This window comes from Arctopsyche grandis, chromosome 7, assembly GCF_051622035.1.
Source record: "Arctopsyche grandis isolate Sample6627 chromosome 7, ASM5162203v2, whole genome shotgun sequence".
Classification (NCBI taxonomy): domain Eukaryota; kingdom Metazoa; phylum Arthropoda; class Insecta; order Trichoptera; family Hydropsychidae; genus Arctopsyche; species Arctopsyche grandis.
The window spans coordinates 21,552,120-21,571,436 of NC_135361.1; the positions used below are offsets into that span (position 1 = coordinate 21,552,120).

General features: G+C 34.4%; 1 protein-coding gene across 1 annotated transcript in view; it reads right to left on the bottom strand.

Annotated features, from left to right (window-relative positions):
• Positions 1 to 19,317, bottom strand: part of Dys (Dystrophin) — a 580,264-nt gene that overhangs the window by 137,756 nt on the left and 423,191 nt on the right. The gene's annotated exons all lie outside the window — the stretch shown is intronic.

Sequence of the window (19,317 nt, forward strand, 5' to 3'; positions counted from 1 at the left end):
ATACACAATAGGCAATCAGAGCGAAATTAGAAATCGGCTCGCGTTAGGAACTTAGACGCGCATCTGCGTAACGCTAATATTTATTCAGCGGACATTCGCATTAAAATGCGAATTTGAACCGAGACGACGAATAAAGAGAAGGATTTCACAGACACGCGGAAATTCAAAAGACGCAGCGGCGACGCTCCTTACGCACGACCAACCACAAAAAAAAGACAAAAGGAAAAAAAAAATGATAATAAAAAAAAGGAGGGACTGAGAAATATTTTCATTAAGATTTATGCGGATACGGAGGTAAATCGTCCCGCTATTGTTATTCGAGTCCTTTGAGGACATACCCGCAACTTTGCTATTACAAATTTTGAAAATAAAAAAGAAGAAAGCATGGAATATAATGAAATTTTAATTTAATATAACGACACACAAAACTAATTTCTCAGTTCAAGGAAGCAAATTGCATTACATAAATATAAAACTATAAAGGCCCATGAAAAAACACACTTTTTATTTAAAAAAAACTCACTGCTGATTTTATCAGCATATCAACGTTGGTTCGAACGATCAAAATAACCCCCAGAGAAGGGTCGAAATAAACGATTTTCAATACCGTTCGTTTCGTCTTATCGCGCCGATTTGGCGAGCAAACACGTCGATTTCCGACAATTCGAAGCAAATTTCATTGACGTTGCGTTGCGCACAAAGGCGAAGGTCCTCTCCTGTTTATCTCCAAATTGGAAATGTTTAGCGATCCTTTACCTGTTGGACTCGCTTCCGTTGACACGGTAAATACCTCACGACTAAGCACGACGGTTAACCAATGAAAACCCCTTGAGAATGTTGACTTAGTCGCGAAAGCGATCCCGACACCATCATCGATCTTCATTGTGTGAGACTTTCGTTCGGCGGAAAATGCGCCAAGTTAAAATTAACATACAACTCGAATTAACAAGAAAAAAAAATTAGAGAGAATTCTCACTTCCACTTATATAAGTTTATTATATTATTTAACTATGATCTGAAACTTATATACATATGAAATTTTTCGCAATACTGAACAGTTTTGAAAAATGAAAAGCTTAAAGCTCAAGATGAGTAAAAATCCTAACCTTAGTAAAAATAAAATATTTTAAAATACACTTGTCAGGTGCTTATTATATCTACTACATATATTATTTTCAGTTTAATCCATTAAAGCGGCTTAGGACACAAAAACATCAAAAGAGAAATGAGACCCATAAGAATGCGTACTACGTACTACTTCTGTTGATTGAAAGACTTTGAAAAGAAAGTACGACACATAGCCAATGTTAATCAATAATAAGAACATTCTATTTAATTATTTTTAAAAATGCATAGACTTTGATAAAAAGCGAAAAAATTTGATCAAAGATCAAAATACTGGACAAACACCAGTCAAAATTTCGAGTTGGACATTTTTCGCAAATACAACACTTCCCTTAGATACGTTTCCCATATGCATACATATAATATTATATGTATGTACATACCGAGATAAAGTTTACATAATGTGAAAATATTAAATCAAAGGAGGATCGATCGATCGATCGGTAGGGGAGGCGGTGGGGGATGAAAGTATCTCGAAAACCGGTCCACAGATTAATTTTAATGACGTCGTAAAAATAAGGCGAGACTAAGGCCTTCCGCCCATAGCCAGGGGTGGCAAACATCAGACGGTCGATTACTGGGGTGTAATTGATGTTGTTTGCAGTAGCGATATCGGAGGCTCGCACGCGTCCTCGTCGCCTAATTTCACGCCAGATTTTTGTTGACCGAGGCGCTCTCCCGCTCTCCGGGTAATTTACCTTTAATTACGATAGTCGAGATTGGAAACTCGCAGGGAAAGACGAAGACGAGGGTGGGTGGACGATGGGCATTCCTTTAATAAGGGCACTTTGTCATCGGATATGACGGGATCGAAGAGGCGACGAGGAAGGTGGGAAGGGTGATTTCGAAATTGGCATTCAACTTTTATTAATATTGTCTCGTAATTAATAAAATCCGTTGGGGTGGTGCTGCGCAGCTCTGTACATTTATTCAATAACAGCTAAAGACGTCGTTTAAGTTAATGGTGGGTCTCTTTGAAAACCTTTCGAGCGTAGGATTAAAAACGTACAATGCTTCGATATTAGTATATTATAATAACAAATAAAAAAAAAATTATAATACAACTACCATAATAATACTTCTTTCAGGAATAATAAATACCAATTTATTTAAACGCGTTTAGCCCTACTCTTGATGAAATAATAACAATCATATAATATTATTATAGTACTTATAGTCAGAGAAGTTATGCAAGTTGGAGTTTTAGGAATGGAATGGTTGGAATAGTTAGTTGGAATTTTTTGTATAAAAAAATAAAAAATAAAAGATAAATGTATCAATTAACATTATTTATAAAATAATTTAACATTCGGCCAGTTCGATGCCGCTTATCTAAATATTTATTCAATAAATAATAGCTAACATAGTACAGTCAATCCTCTAATAACACGTCGGATTGGTGTGAAAAATAGATGCAATAAATGTAGGGATAGAAAAGGAAATATAAATAAAATTATGTGATATTCTGTGTTTTATTACAATTTCATAATTTGTCTTTTCACTTATTACTTTTTGTTTTTTTTTTTCGTTTTACAGATCCAGCGCATAATAGGAGGGTCGACTGTATAGTGATAAAATAACAAGAGAAGAAGAAATGATTATATTTAAATAATAATTTAACAGATGTTTATTTTACTGGCAGTAGAGTACTTATTATACCTACATATATTAGACAAGCATATGAGCCGTTATACTTGAAAGTGGCAGAAGTCCAATTTTCATTTCGAAAAAACACTATTTCTGTCTAACTTAATTCACAAATTATCAATTATTATTATTATATAATTATTTTAATTCGACATGTCCAGAAACTTGGAAAAGCAGAATAAACGCAGTACAGGCCACCAGTATTTTTAAATATTGTTAAACGCAAACCATTATGTTTAACATTTTGAGAGATATTTCTCGAAACGAAGAAAAATGAGCTTATACCACTTTCAATTAAAACGGCTCATAAGTACATACATAGATTATATACTGTAAACTATGATTAAAAAGAAAAATATTGGAAAACCGTACAGAATTCATTGCCTTTTCATAGTTTTGAACACAATTTTTCAACGTCATAAAGATATACATATGAACATATATACATATATACAGCTTATACTTCGAAAAGCATTATCTTTGCATCATTAAATTATTCATAATAAATACTACATCAAATGGTAATCTGTCAGCTAGTAAAAGTTCACATCAATTCCAAAATATATAAAACAAAATCAGACACGATGAATTTCTCACACTAATATGTACGTATCTATGTATGTACCTACTCGGAAAATGAATCGCTTAATCCATTTCGTCATCATTTTATACGCAATCAAAACGACAAATTCGATCGATCCTGATCGAAAACACACAAATGTATCTACATGTATACCTTTTCGAACCACTTGAGGTCGACGAGCAGCAGAAAGTTGAGATGCAAGTAGCGATTGTCTTCGCAGGAGCGAGCAGGGGTGGGGGCGAAGGTCAGGGGGCGCGCTCGTCCTGGCCAAGTGCGCCTCCCCGCCCCCGCCCCCCGGGGGACCCTCGAAGACAGCTTACAACCACCAGCTCGGTCGTCGTCTCCACAACATCAGACCCTCGAGATGCCAAAAAGCCCCGACCATCACAACCGCACACTTTCGGCGACATCAATCCCCAAACGGACCCCGAAACTATCCACACTTTCGCCAATTATAATCAATAATAAACACTATAAATAAATATATGTATGTATATACAAATTTACACTATATTAAACATTATATATATATATATATACATATATTGCACTGGTCGTGTTTTTTCAGGTACACTTTGAGGCGAAGGGAGTCAGTTCGCTTATCCCATATTTCACGTGTCCATTTGAGGGTGAGCCCGCGCTCGCGGACTTTATTCAAAGGCGAATTTTCCGCTTTTTCTTCACGAACATCGTCGCAGTCGCCGAGGGTGCTATTTCACTTTAGGTTAACGCCAAACTATTCATCTCGCACACCGCTGAAGAAAATGGCACGTGAATGAAAATTTAGACGCCGAGGGAGGGGTCCGCGCTCGCATAAATCATGGCGAATATTTTTTGCGAGCGCGAAACAAAAAAATAACACATACACACACACATAAACATACTTTTTTTATTAAATAAGGAACGATAAATGAGAAGTGACATCGTGAAATACGAGGCGAGATTAAATGGCCGACGAGAGAACGTGTACATTTGCAAGAACATGATACATAATATTACACATGTATACAAGCCGGTCGGATGTTGGCGTAGAAACGATATTAGCTTGCGATTGTGATTCATGCGCGTTTGTTTGTTTGTTCTTCTTACGGAATTTTTTGTTAAAATATATATGTATGTATGTAATAATAAATAAAGCGCGCCGTAAATAAATACGAATTTGCGCGAAAAGCGGGCGTAAATTGAATGAAATTTGCGCGAACGCTATACTAGAGGTGCGTTTCAATTTGCGCTATGGCCGCTACCGACGATTGTACATACGTTCATTCTGATAAAAAATGAAATCGTATAACTTAGCCGTAACCTAAATCAGAATGTACGTATGTATTATTAAGTTGACGCGAAATGTTGCGATTCAAATCCAAATATGGACATTCGCGGTAGCGTAATAATCTTACCGAAACGTACGAGTACAATAACAATGTCAATCTATTATAATCCTCGCCACACAGCGGTCTACAATTTACATAACTATCAAGTATTATACAAATATACTTTATAATGATAATACAATGTAAATGAAAATTGGACTAAGTACATACATACATACACACACCTTTCGAATTATAAATGTATGATTAACCAAATATTAACCCATATATAAATAGACACATGGAAAACTCCATGTGTCTATTTACATATATATGGGTATGTACATAAAAACGAGTAAAATAAGTTTAGATTTTGAAAATCGATACACAATTGTGGTAAATAATAAATGTTCAATCAAAGGAACTTTCTCACAAAGACCAAAGAGCTTCAATTTCAAATAGCACATGCATATTTGTTGGAAATGTTAAGGATTTGAATAACTCCTGTAAGCCAGCAGTATAACTCGGTGGTTGCGTCAATGCTAACCACCAAGAGGTTCTCGAGTTCAAGCCTATGTTTGACCTCGATTGAATACAATTTATTCTGAAGTATTTATGCAGTGCTACTGATCAAACTTGGATATTTGTGACTAAAAGTCGGTCGTTTCCGACTTTCAGATCAGATTTTTCCAATTTATCTGATTTAATTGTTGAAACGGTTCCACATCAAATTGGCAAAACCATCCTACCGACTATGAATATACTTCATATGAATATGATATCAAAGTTATAATCTATAAATTTGAATACCATACATATGTAGGTGTCGCTCAAAGGCAATGACATCGTGGGAAAATATAAATCTAAATTTAAATAATATATAAGAGATTTTTCTTATAAGAGTGGCTGTTTAACAAATACTCATGTATTATATTATCATTTTATTTGAGTATAATTCAAGCACTTACATTCGTAGCCATCATTTTTCGCATGACTTAAACTGGCAGTACTATAAACTGACAAATCATCAAACCAACAAATCATTGTTGTTACAAAGGGATATTTCTCCTGATAATGATCTTGCTGCCGTCATTGCTGATATAAATCAAATTTAAATATAAGCCCATACAAGACGCACGATTGAAAAATCTAACAGAGACATTATGTAGAAGTTACGAACATAACGTAACATTTCACATGTCGCCAGTTTCGGTTCGGTTCACATACGGACACGAGCAAAACGTCCTTCCTTCCCCCCTCTTGTCGATTCAAGTCCAGCAGAAAGCTAGCAACCAGCCACCGAGAGGGAGAGGAGCAAGCTAGATGGCTAGAGATCTACCTGGCACAAAAGGGATATGGACCGCACATCCTCGACGCTCGAGGGACATGAATAACTGGCAGAAAATCTGTGATATCGTATCTCGGCGCCATTGTCACGACGTACAACTCGTACCCACTTATTATGGGGTGGTTCCTTTGAAATACACCTCCCTTTGACCGAACGCGTTAATTCTGCCCGAGACACACGAGTGCCCCGTTCTCTCAAAATCCCCAATGTTTTCCGAAAAAGAAAAAGGAAAAAAAAATAAAAGGAGGGAAAAAAAAGATATACAATTTTCATCTCAGCGTGTCACTTTTGTATGGGCCGGATAAATTGCTCCACTTTAATTAAAACGAGTATTGTGATAAGATCATCTCCCACTGTTTTTTTTTATTTTATAATTTCACATCTCTATTTATACGCAGCGTCGTGTATGGGATTTTAACAGTGCGAGAATTAGCTACAAGGGTAAATAACGACAGGTTCTTTAGCGCTGAAAGGTTTTCGGGTCAACCTAACGGATCGTATTTCGCGCGAAAAAAGCATCCGCTAAATATATAAGTATGTACGTATATACAAATAAAGTGTATAAATCCAGTGGGCAATAGAGTTCTCTTAATGTAGCATTTTAGGGGAAATCTAAGAGGTTTTATCCTCGTGTTCGTTATTAGCGAACAGCATCCACCTCAACTCTGCAAGGGCGGGGGTTTGTTAGGGGGTAGGAGGTTATATAAAGTCTACATAGGTGTTGGCGTAATAGCAACAGGAAACGGTACACCGTCTAAGGATCTTTTGTGAATAGGAAATACACGACTTTATTTCGTAAGTGCATGTACGAATGAAGTATATATGTACGTAGTACAGAGTTTAGAAATTTAGCTTCATATTTAATTGATCACTTACACATGTATGTACATATGTACAAATATATGTAAATTGTACACACACGTGTATGCGTGTAAAATAATATTTATTACCTCACTTCACAAGTATATGTTGTTCGTAAGTATTTACTTATGTATGTTCAACTCTTCGAAATTTGGTAAATCAACCCACTATATAAAAATTTTTTGATAGATTCTTCATCCGAGTATCAATAAATAGAATATTTTACGACTATATAAGCCTGTTAGAAATTATTAATGAATATAACGAATTAAAAACGATGGTTAATTTTCACATCACAACCTGTAAGTATATACCTACATATATACATATGTATGTATATGTACATTTGAAAACGTATATTGATGTTCAAAATATATCAGCAGAAAGTCTTTACACTATATATGTACCTACAAGATAATTTTACAAGCTAATAATTGCAACATTCAACGAATGCAAGGAATTTACATACATACATTTGTGTGAATGAATCCCGATTTTAGTAAATATTAGCACATGCAAAATTTGGAACTATTTATACACTGCAATTACAATTGCGTGCATTCATGATTACTTTCAATATACATACATACATATGTATGTACATATATTCAAATGTGTACATATATTATGAAACATAACAGCAAACATATCATATACATATGTATGTATGTGAAATACGTTAATATGAAAGGATATGCAATTGGATTGATATATATAAATAAAATCACTGATGTATTCAAATACATATTGTATAATTGAAGACGATCCGAATTCTTCCAGACGAAAATCAAAATATGGAAGCGTAATAATAATAAAAACAAAATACATATACATACATATGTATGTATATATGTATGTAGCTATATATGTAGATAAAACAAATCAATACAAAAGACATCGATAAATTCTACGAAAATGAATTAAAATCACCATAAAAATATCTTATAAATACCAATATGCATCGCATATATGTACATACATACATACATACATACGTGTAATTTGTAAATACAGAGATGGCCTACAAAGTGAGCGCGCGCGGGCAATTTTGCGAACGGTGAAAATTTAATTCACAAATTCAGTTCCGAAGGAAGGCTCAGATTCTCTGTGAATGTATGTGTGTGTGCACTAGAGTGTGGCCAGGGGTATGCAAGGGGTTGGCGAGCCCTGGCTAATAGAAGTCCGTAAATCTAGTGGCGGTGCAGCCACTATTCGTCGCCCGGTGCGAAATAAATTCGTGCGGCTTACTGAGGACCGAGCTATTCGCATCCGCCGACAAATGCATACACGAGCTTCCGCCAAAGCTTTTCCGCGGTGCATACATATGTATGTACACATATAGCACATACATACATACGTGTGGATATTCAGGGCGAATTTTCATCTCGCAAAAAGTGTACCCGGGTCATTTATGAACGCGAAAACCGAAATCAAAACGGCACTTTTGAATGTGTCGCATGATATGAATTTATGAACTGATGCCCAATGGAAATTTTGAAACTATAGGTATATGTACATGTACATATAGGAGCTACAAGAAACGGAATACGTTGACTAAGGGGTGTGGCAAAAGTAGTTTGAAATTGAAATGGCCAGTAACTAGAATAATGGACGAAAGAAGTGCTGAAAACGGTACCCAGAGAATGTTTAAGGGTGCAGAGAAAGACACAGAGGAAACAAGAAAAATGTGTGGGATGAAGTGCTCAACACAAAGATGAATTGAAGCGTTTTTGAAGGGCTTTCATTAAGCATAAGATGGTGTAAATAAATTTCTGTCGTGTGAAGTGATTTAAGATTGCTCAGAACAAACTTTGATATTTTTTTACAATTATATAAAGCATATGTATGTATGTATATATATGTATATATTTTTACTTTATTATTGTCATTGTATTTATCAAAAAAATTAAAATATATTTAAGCAATTATTTAAGTACAAAATTATTAATTATATCTCCATGTTGCAAGAAAAAAAAAGAAACTTCAAATTTGACGAATGGAAATTTTTTATCAATTATTTAATCTAGTGAGTTTATCACATTGTAAGAAATTCCATATATTGAATTAAAAAAAAGGTACAAAAAGAAAATCGAACGAAAGCTTAACGAAACCCTAATTTTTTGAAGATGCTCATCTATGTCCATATGTATGATACATATGAATATCATAAATCACGTAAAATGTTTTGAATCACGTTTTTCTTTATTAAATTTCCATTGAAATTGTAATAAAAATAAAGCAAAATCAATTAAAACAATTAAAAAAGCTTTTGGAATAAGAACGATGTACATTTTGTTGCTTTGTGTGTTCATAAAAATAGCTTAATTGTAATAGACCACACCTCTATGCTGAAAATCCGTATAAAATATTTAATTATTATTTAATATTTCGAATGCATATTTCTGAAAACATTTTATACATATCTGTCTTTCTTATACCCTACTCTCTTCAATTCTCTCTGCACTGAGGCGAGAAAAAAATTCGAATTTCACCGTAGAGAAAAATAACGTACGGCACCAGCTAGCGAGAATAATATGACGGGTCGCCATAAGGGTGAATTTTTATTTTTGAAATATATTAGATTTGTGTGTGGGTGGAGACGGGAAGGGGAGGAGAACGGGTGCCGGGTAGGAGAACAGGTCCGGACGCGAGAGCGGATCTACCGGACCGTGAACGGGGGCCCCGGGAACCGAGGGGGCGTCAAGGCGTCGGGGGCCCCCCTCGGCTACATTGATTTATGGCCTCGTCCATTGAATATTTGCGGGCCCCTTCGGCGTCGTAGGTCCCCCCAGAGCGGGCGATTGATGCGATTTTTATGCGAGCAAAATCGCAAATGAAGTTCCGAAGGCGAGACGGCCGGGAAAACCCGGGAAAAGCGGTTGAAGCCGGGATGCTGGGGACCCCCACGGGTGACCACGGTGACGACCCACCTGGTCGCCAGGTGAGAGCAGCAGCAGTTAACCTTGACCGTTGTCGGTGTTATTTACGACAAAAGTTTTTTTTTGTGTGTGTTTATAAGGAAGGTGGCTGGGGTTTTATGAGTTTTCAGTTTCGGTCGCTTCAGTTACCGCTTTGTAGCTTTTGTTCGGAAATGCGATAAGTTTGAGTTTATCTCTACGTAAATTTGAAAAAAAAACAACGTGACAGCATGAAGTATGTAATATAAAATTACAATACAAAAATTCAAATATTAAACAAATAATATTATTTATATTCCTTTATTTTGATGAAAAATTATGTCTATGGTAGTTACGACACGAAAATAATGTAGCATTTAAAATCGAAATAAATCAGAAATTATCTTACGTATACTAATAATACTTATATAAATTAATAGGGCAAAATTTGGGCTTTGTAAAAATTCTAATGATGACTAACAAACAATCTGCAGTATCGCCTTAAAGTGTAAACAAAAAATATATCAAAAAGTACCGAAAATTCCAATCGAATATTTCATAAAAATATTGCAATGGAACTTCTATATTCTATGTTCAAATTATATAATTATTATCAGAAAATGATGTAAATAAAAAAAATATAATAAAGCGTTCGAATCGCCATGTTTAAAAATATGCCGATTCAAATGTAAACGGGCAAAAAATATATGTAATTACCTTGAAAATATGTCTAATAGATGAATAGATGTACAGTTGATCATTTTATCTCTTGTGTATGGTAAAAATAATATGATATTTATACAAAATCCCAAAAATAACTATCGACGGAAAACGAATCGACAATGTCTGACGAACGATAGTTATTTTTTCTGTAACTAAACAACCAAAAAACAAAAGAAATCGTAATGTATTACATCGGAACATATAAATTCGAATTATGTGAAAGTGGTTCGAATTAGTAATATCGATTCGTATAAAAGTGAATAGATTCGGATGGAAAATGTTTGAAAAAATTCACGACATAATCGGCGTATAAAAAAGATGGAGTCGCGAAATAAAAATTACAGATAAAAGCTGCAAAAACGATACCAAAAGAAAAACTGTTGAGAAAAAAAAGAACAAAAGAAAATAATCGTTTTATAAACGTTCGCGTTTTGCTTTTGACACAGACGAAAGTTTAGCACTGCTACAAGGGGGTTAGCATCCGAATACAGAAATGGAAAATACGAAAATAGCAACATTGTCAAATGTGAATATATAACCATGTGAAAAATTAAAAAAAAATCAAGTGCAAACAAGTGCTGGAATAGTCGTCCTTGCCGTTTGGCAAAATGCATCGTTGATTTATGCAGCGAACGAATTAACGACGGCAATCGAAATTTGCATAAAATACAGAGGTGGAGACTGCCGTTTTTTTTTATATTTCTTTTTTTTTAACCGAGCGCGAGGAGATTATTCGGGTGACCGTTAATCTGAAACAGTTGAAACAAACGACACAAAGAAGGAGAAGTGAAGTGCGCGAAATGAATATTCACGACCCGGTTGCGAGGCGCGCCCGTCTACGCAAACCAGCGGTCCCCAAACCGGGGACCTTCGTGGAATCGAGTTTAAGCGTTTAAGGGCTGCCGTTTTTTTTTTGAAATTATAAAAACAAGCTGTGAAATAAAATCTTATTAAGGGATGGGGAGGTTGTCGGATAACGTAGCAAACGAGTCGTTTACGAATTTGAAAGTAAAAATAAAATTCAAGACGTGGAATCAAATGAGAATTTTAAAATTATATAAAGGAGGCTTAAGCTTAGTCAGGTTAATTTAGTCAAATTGATCGTAATTGTGCGAGAAATTTAATTGAATATTGAGTGCTACACAATGATGAATGTGATAAAGCTTCAATTAAAAGGTAATTTTATATAAATTAAAAAAAAACTATGAGTAAAACGAACGTTATATTTGAAAGAGGCGGATGGCCATAATTCATAAATTGTTATCACTTATTAAAATTCGATGTCTCCAGAATCTTGGAAGAGTAGAATAAAAGTATTAAAGACAACCAGAAATTTTAAATATGTTTTGCGAGATATTTAAGTGGACTTATGCCACTTTAAATTATAGCGGCTCCTATAATGATTAGTTCATGGTGCAGATGTTTAGCGTCTTATGTTTAGCAGTTATAATAAACATCAAATAATACATTAATTGGGTAAATAATTTGATATGTAAAGTAATATTGTGCTAATTCGAATAATTGGACAATTTTTGAAGCCGAAAGCATTCGACTATACAAGTGATATTCTAATTTTATAGAATAGATATTTTGACAAGTTCAATCAAAACATGCACATATACACTTACTGACCATTTCACGTTAAATTAATTGATCAGTTGTAATTAATAACTGACAGAAAATTGAGTTTGCCTCGAGTTTTCACACAAGCATTAATCTTTACGTACTATAAAAATGAGATAATAAAAACAAAATCTGAAATCAAACGATCACAATAGATTTGAAATAACAAAGTTTATATCTTGGTCATTTCAGAATATATTTAAAACTGTTTTTATTTTGTATCATATATTGAAAAGCTAATAAATATCCAAAGTTTTATAAGAGACCAAAACTTATATGTATGTATGTATGTAATGCTAGAGTTTGAATCAGGACCTTTTAGTTATGAGCTGAAAGCATTACAGACTGTGATATTGAAGTGGTTTGCAAACAGTTAACAATAGACCTACTCCATTATCGTATTATGATACTTAAGGTCCAGAATTATATATATATATATATATATATATATATATATATATATATATATATATATATATATATATATATATATATATTTATATATAATTCGCAATCTTTCGATGGTGTTATATAGTTATATTGTATTGAATTATATTATTCAAATTAATATCAGATTTTTTATAGAAGTATGTGTAAATGTAGGGATTAAGATAAAAAGTTTGCAAACAAGATGTTAATAAAAAATAATGTTGAGAAGAAGCGTCGAAAGGCAAAGTAGTACGACGTCACAATTGGAACGCAGGTGTTGTTCGCCGACTAAATTTTCTTCTACGTACGCATTAAAGCGAAAGCTGTCGCAGTTAGTTCGTTACGGTAGCTTTTAGTGGGTTAAGCTCGCCAGAGGAGTTCCAACGATCCTGACCGGATGCTGGAAAAGCTCGAAAGAAAAGCCAGAGTCGAACCGGCACTCACCGATGCGTAATTAACAACCGTGAATGCGCTATCACGGCCGACCGGAAAACGACGACGCGATTTTCCACCGCAATTTTCCGCCGAAGTGAAGTAATTAAACGGAATGACCGAATCGTCGATAATACGCCCGTCGGAACAAAGGAAATTTCGCAATAATTTCGCATTTAACGGTGGCGAAACGGGAGGACAAAGGCGGAACGATGTAAATAATACAAATGTATTGCTTTTTATCCGGTAAAAGCGTCATCAACGCATTAAATTTTATTACGATCGACGAATTTAAATCAACTCTGTTTTGAAGTGTAATTGACGAGCAATACGCTGTAATATTAATTGTTGGGTAGGAATAAAATTGTGAAGCCAATATTTCAAATGTCGATTTCAAATCAATTATGAGGCATTGCGAGTTAATTTAATACATCAATTAATCAATAAACAATTAATTTATTTTATTCAGATTTACAAACCATAATTTCATTATGGTATTAAACTATACATATTTTAAATCATATTCATATATGTAGTATGTAGGATGGCTTTCATATGTAAATTAGGGTAAACTTTTTGTTTAGTCATAAATTTAATAATACAAAATTATATAAAATATTTCAATATTTACACAATTAAGTCTATATTTCGTTACGGTAGAATTTTCCTTTCCATTTAATTAATTTTTGATTGTTCTGATTTTAATGTAATTATTATCTTATATCTTGTTTTTTTTAAAACCATTTTGATTTAATTCTATTATTCAATATATAAACGTACATATTTGTTTTAAACTTCTAAAATTAAATAAAAAAATTAACTAATTTAATGAAGTTAAATTTTGTAAATCATAATATCATTAAGATGATGTAATAATAACGATATCAGATAATATATTTTATTGTAAACAATAAATGTAATTTAAATTAAATAAGATAGTTATAAATCATTTAGTAAGAAGGGTTTTCATATTATAAAAACATCAGAAAATATAGAAAAACAGCCTTCAATGAAATTAGTGATATAATTCAACTTTTCAAAGTTAATTTTAAGAAATTTAAGATAAATAAATGTGTACGTGAAAAATGCTTCCGTGATGAAATACCGACATAATTGTGTAAAGATTTAAATATCTTCTATATTTATTAATAAATTTAAACCTTAAAAAAGCCATCCTACCTACAATTTGAATATGATTTCAAATTCATAATGTATAGATTTATATATGTTACAGGTTTAATACCATATTTCAGTTTTTGAACAAGGGATGCTTGAAGGAGTAAATAGTTATGTCCAAAGTTTACTCATAGATGGGTCATATATAAAATAAGATGAAATAAAAAATTATGTAAGAATACGTATTAAAATAATCAAACGTCGAATTGTGTGTTAAAGTGGCACGTTAAGCTGTCGCAATCGTTGGCGCGATAATTATACGACTTTCCCGACAGTTTTTCCAACTCGGACAAGCGTGAAAGTCGTCGCAAGTTTTCCCCAGTCTAATTTAGAGGTTTTCCCGGAGCTTTTCGATCGACACAAAGAAGACGGCGGCGGGTAGTCGGCGATAAATTCGACCCAGTTCTACATAATACACGAGAAGTGTCCGCAGAGTGAGTGCGGCGTCGCGACATTCGCTTCGATAAATCGCCGTGACACACAGTTGTTCGGCGAAAATAACGAACGGTAGACATATACGTGTATACATATGTATAAAACGGGGATGGGGGTCGGTCGTTACGCCGTGGTAATCGCAGCTTCCCCGAGGATGTCTGAAGCATTGGTGCCGTGTGATATACGCGCCGAACTGGCCGACAAAGAAGTGAATTACTAACAAGTTTGACCGACGATAAATCTGGCACGGGAAATGTACGTATGTGCGTCGATTTCTAAACGAAGCGAGTACAAATTGTCGAATTAATGGGCCGATTCGAATTAGTGGGAGGCAGCCCGTGTGAAAGTGGTCCGGGGAAATTTCCAAGTCGGGGAAGTGGGGCGAGATTTTTCCGGGGAACGTCTGACGTGTCGCTGGAAAAGTTGAGGACTCTTAGATTACAAGCGAGTAAAGGAAAGTTTATACGTAGGTATATATTATATACATTGTGTAGGATTAAATTTTGAACTGTTATATGAAAATAAACAAAGTCAAAGTTGGCATACTTTGAAGACTTCCCCATACAAAATAAAATAATCGAAAATCTTGCGGAAAACTTTGGACACTTTCATATTCATACATTGCATACTCGACTTGAATGCTTTGGTTTTTAGAATTTAACACATCATTTATTAATTCAACAAGCAAAAGATATTCGTATGTTGCACATACATACATACATACATTGTAATATTTATTATTAAGAGTCCCTAATACGCCACAATAGTCGAAAAATACTGTAACGTGGGGACATCCGAGAGAGTATCCACTGTCAAAGTGCATTCGTGGGTGAAAAATAGAGACCCCGGATTAGGCTAACGGGAATCAGTACGTGCCCGAACAAAGGATACGCTGGAGTTCTCACAGACCTGGGCGAGTGCGTGCGTAAAAAATATACTCGTCAGGGTAGACCTTTACTTGCCTAAACAATAAACACATTATCGGGGAAGCTATGATGTGCAACTTGTCCATTATAAGGAGGTACACGCGGTAGATCAAATAATTCTGGAGTGAACGGCGCATCCGTGTGGACTTCTTCAATCGTTGAATTAATGCTGTTAAGCGACTTTGGACTTTCATTTGGATCCTGAACCCAGCCCTAGGCAAAAATACTAATAATATGTACATATATATGTAGTATAGAAATTAAAAGTCAAAAGCAAACTTAGATGTATTTTTTATTTGGACACAGGTTAATTTGATATATTAGATGGATGGATTTTATAAAGAATAGAAATAAAACAAAGCAAATAACAATTTACATCAAAAGCTAGCAGCTAAAATAAAATCTAATTGGAAGCAAGGGACAATTTTTAAGATGTGTGTATTTATTTTTTATACTATTAGTATATAGATTTTGAATTGGATTTTTATTCAATGTGAATGAACATGGTGGAATAAATTTGAATTTAACATGTTCGAAATATTATATAAATATGCATACAAAAAGGTGATATTTTAATTTTCACGAAATATTCACGTACATTTCAATTCTTCCAATTGTTTGATGTGTGTGTTGATCGCTTTACTGTGGTATAAAAAAAATCGACCACAAATCCTATTAAAGCCACAGTGCAATATATACCAAAAAATATTAAAAGAGTCCCTCGTATAAAGATGTATGTGAAATTTGAAAATTTTTATTGCGAAACGTTGCGTATTCCGATGTACCCGGTCGCGAAAATTCATTTTCAGGACCGGAAAAGTTTGAGTTTCGGCCCAGTTGCGCAGTTTACAGATTAAGCCGACAATATATTATGTACACAGTTGGCAAAAATTATTCTCTAAGTTATTCTTTAAACAAGCTTCAATTTAAGTATGTGAGGGATAAGCGGCCATTTGCGTTACCCGTTACTAACGAAACAACACGAAACAATTTTTATTATACTGCGATGAAAATAAATCACAACAAAAAGAAAACCGTTTAAATTGAACAATATTGCGTAAAAAAAGACGACGAGGAAAAATAATCAAGTTGGAAACGCGGGAAACACGTTCCAGTTAATTAAACGTCAAAGTAGACGTATAGGTATAATAAAAACTGTGTCACATCTCATATAATAGATCCATCTTTACTTAATGTCACACGTAAGCGAAGAGTAAAATATACAGAAAATATGCTTCGGGATACATTATTAAGTCAAAATTAATCAATAGGGCTTCGGCGAGGGCTTCGAGAGGGTCAAGTGATATGCTTGCCGAAGCCTCGAAAGCACGAGATTAATCTGAAGGGCTCGTTAGGGCCTCGGGTACAAGCAGGTCTTGCCACCGACATTTATAAATCGAGTCGGGAATGATTCGGCGGATAAACGAAGGGCAGAAAAACCTCAACAACTTCGAGAAGTATCGAAGACGAAAGCAATCACGGTAATGGCGTAGCTGAGATTCTTACGCAAGAAAAAACAAAAAACATAGTAAAAAAAACCTTTAGCCGACGGAGAGCTGAAGGATCTCGTTAAAAATCGAACGCACACGTGTGAAACCCCTGAACTTGACACGTGAACCGAAAATCCAACCCAAAAAAATCGAACGTGTATTTTACACCACATGCCACAGAAGTGAAACTTTCTTGACCGAAATCTACATACATGTTATCTACACTAGGTAAGAAATAGGTCAGATTTGTGAGGTGCGCACTACATATTAAGATTTTTGATTAACTAAATATATATCTACATATGTATGTAGATAGCTTCAATTGCACTTCCTGGGGTAGTGGCAAAAAAATAAAATGACATTCAATACCGAATGTAATATGGATTTATTTATTTCAATATAATTTCAAATCGATATCGATTCATACGAAAATATAAGTACGTACTATCGTTGGTATTCAAAATTTTTATATAAAATTATACTAAACATATTTGTAAATGTAAATATTTTTGCAATTTAAAATAATATAAAACGGTGATATAAAAACGGAGAGATGTATGGATGTGGCGGATGCGTGGACAAGTAAGGAGATAAAAAAAAAATAAGAATGCCAGGAGTATATGTTATACATTAGGATGTGGCGTGACGACCAATCATGCCGAGGAGACGCGGGGAAGCGGGGAAGCGGGGTAGCAGGGAAGCGGGGACCTGAGCGTCTGAAATGTGTTCCTGATACTGAGCACCTGACTATTTTTATTTATATATAACATAGAACTTTATTTTAATGGAATCAATTCCTTTCCGAAGCCACCCGTTGAAATCAACGGGCACAATACCAATCAAACACTGGCCGCACCTAATTTTGGTTGACTTCAGTGAATAGTGAAATGAGTATGATTACATTAATTGTAATATTAATCTATTAAAGCATACAAATAAACGACCTATATAGACGCATAAAAAAAAGTAGAAACCGTGTCTCGAGAAATTTTCACTTTCAAAAAGAAAAAAAAATAAATTAAAAATTGGAAAACGTTTAGGATGATATTGCGATGTAATGAATTAAACTTTGCGTTCAATTTTCGTGCAATTAATTAATGTGATTAAATTAATAAACTCGACGCGAACTTTGCGCTTTAATCAAAGCCTACATCGGCCGAATATTAAGCAAAGGCGAAAAGTTTCCGTTTTCGCACAACTTCTTCTCCCCATTCGGCTGCGAAACCGACTTCTTATCCGAAAACCGATGTGTGTATTGAACCATCGCATATTGTTACGAGAACGTTATTAATTAAATTCGATGTTTTACTTCAAGACCGCGTCTAAATATCATAATAATAATAATAAGAATGAGATTGTTCGGCGCCAGTGCAAGAGATCACTCGACAAAGGTTCGTCTTTTAATATTGTAAATTAAAACGGGGGTATTAAGTCGCTCAAGGTTGGTTTATTTACTGAGGATTACATGTACACAAGTATGAGTACAATATACAGGGACAAACTGAGTTAAAGTATGAATAAATTGCTAATGACGCTATATTGTATCATGGCTAAAAAGCCAACGATGAACGGAGGGGAATAATTAATGGATGAGTGCTTAATATGTGCGTGGTTAATGGTTATAACAATCCTTAAGTTACTTAATTAAAGTTAACCCGTCTTCGTTAAGTTTCCCAACACACAATTCACACGAAAGCGTTTTATAATATACGAAAGATTTATTTATGAGAATTAATCGCAAAGTTAACCCTGCTAGTCGGATGGTCTTATGTTGAGAATTTATCATTTTAAGGAATAACGATGATGTTAAATACTTATATGATGACATGGAGGCAAACAACCTCAATCCACAAGTCATCAGATTAAAAGGCTAATCGCCCACAATGATATTTATTTTTAATTTAATTTACTTATTTATTATTTATTATCATACGATTGTATTGGTTGATTTGTGCTCGTCGAACACTGGCTTCTTAGCACTGATCACCTTATCTCACGTTCGCGGCCAAAAGGCCTTGTCATATACAACAACCAATAAGATATCACGACACATCAACCAATGATCTCTATGCTGAAAGTACACGCTGCGTATAAATATTTGGCAGATTTGTTCCGAGCTTCATTTAGAGGCGGATCGTCGACGGAACAACAAAAAACTACCTCTGCCGATACTCACGGCGTCTTTCACGGTAACCCCTCTACACCTCCACGCTACACTATTATAACACATGGAAATCAATCCGTATTTTTTTGTATTTTGTAGAAATCAATCAGTAATATAATATAATATAATCTATGTAAAAATATAAAAT